This window comes from Podarcis raffonei, chromosome 6 (genome assembly GCF_027172205.1).
Source record: "Podarcis raffonei isolate rPodRaf1 chromosome 6, rPodRaf1.pri, whole genome shotgun sequence".
Lineage (NCBI taxonomy): Eukaryota > Metazoa > Chordata > Lepidosauria > Squamata > Lacertidae > Podarcis > Podarcis raffonei.
The window spans coordinates 82,521,616-82,523,024 of NC_070607.1; the positions used below are offsets into that span (position 1 = coordinate 82,521,616).

The window sequence follows — 1,409 nt, forward strand, 5'->3', positions numbered from 1 at the left end:
ACAGGAAATTATGTATAGTCAAGGAAATGCCCCTGATGCCTTTGGAGTCACCCAAACAGAAGTCCTCAAAGATAATTAGTGAGTGAGTCCTCTGAAATGGCACGGACATGATGTTTTTGAAGCAAGTTTGAAACAAAAAGAATGTGTGCCCATGTGTTGTTTGGTATTACAAAACAAGAAATATGTTATTCTCATTGAAGAGCAACTTTGATCTAGCCACTTAAGAACATAAGAGCCTGCTGGATCAGGCCAATAGTCCAGCGCCCTGTTCTTCAGATGCCTGTGGGGAACCTGTGAGCAGGACCCAAGCACAAGAGCACCCTTCCACTCAATGGTTTTCAGCAGCTGGTATTCAGAAGCATTCGTGGGGCGCCATGGCTTAGTTGGTCAAAGCACCTGTCTAGTAAACAGGAGATCCTGGGTTCAAATCCCAGTGGTGCCTTCGTGTTTCCGAATTGATTCTTTTTTTAACAGCCAGTGTGGTGTAGTGGTTAAGAGTGGTGGACTTGTAATCTGGTGAACCGGGTTCGATTCCCTGCTCCTCCACATGCAGCTGCTGGGTGACCTTGGGCTAGTCACACTTCTCTGAAGTCTCTCAGCCCCACAAACAGAGTGTTTGTTGTGGGGGAGGAAGGGAAAGGAGATTGTTAGCTGCTTTGAGACTCCTTCGAGTAGTGATAAAGCAGGATATCAAATCCAAACTCTTCTTCTTCTTCATGCCTCTGACCGCTTGGAACTGAACTACTTACCAGCAATTTACCCATCCCATAAACGTCATGCTGTGCCAAATCAGTCATTTTGCAGACAATGCTTTTTTGTTGTTGTTGTTGTTGTTCTTCAGCACAGAATCACAGAGTTGTAGAGCTGTAAGTGACCCCATCTAGTCTTTTGGCCCAATGTGGGGCTCAAACCCACAACCCTGAGAGTAAGAGACTCGTGCTCTATCAACTGAGCTATACACAAAGACACTGTTCCCTAAAGGAGTAGATGGAATGCTTAGGATCTCCCATTTCGACTGCAAATATTCTGGAGAAGAAGTACTGAGAGCAGACAGGGGATGTGCAAACCCAAGAACAAACCTTGGTTACAGCTTGTGGTTTGTCCAGAGCGACTCAAACCACGAGCCTGGGTTCAGATGACGAACCGTGGCTTAGCTCACAGCTGCAGGAGTGGGAGAGGAGCACAGCAGCTGATCTCTCCAAGGCCCTTAAGGCTTACAGAGTCACACGTAGCCATGGTTTGACTTAGTGCTACAGGTGAATCAGTTCATTGACCTGCCCACGGAGAACTGTGAGCTTCATAGCTGTATTTGTCCCTCGTCTCACTACATCCAAATGCAGGCCCCCTAGCCACTGTGCCACTCCAGTTTTTCAGAGCTGCTTGCGCCTAACTTCTCCTGTGTCATGGTT

At 47.1% G+C, this 1,409-nt stretch overlaps 1 non-coding gene across 1 annotated transcript; it reads left to right on the forward strand.

The window, feature by feature from the left end:
- The first annotated feature begins 368 nt into the window (after positions 1-368).
- On the forward strand, positions 369-442 carry TRNAT-AGU (transfer RNA threonine (anticodon AGU)). The gene has a single exon. It is a non-coding gene; the product is annotated as a tRNA-Thr (tRNA).
- The last annotated feature ends 967 nt before the right edge of the window (positions 443-1,409 follow it).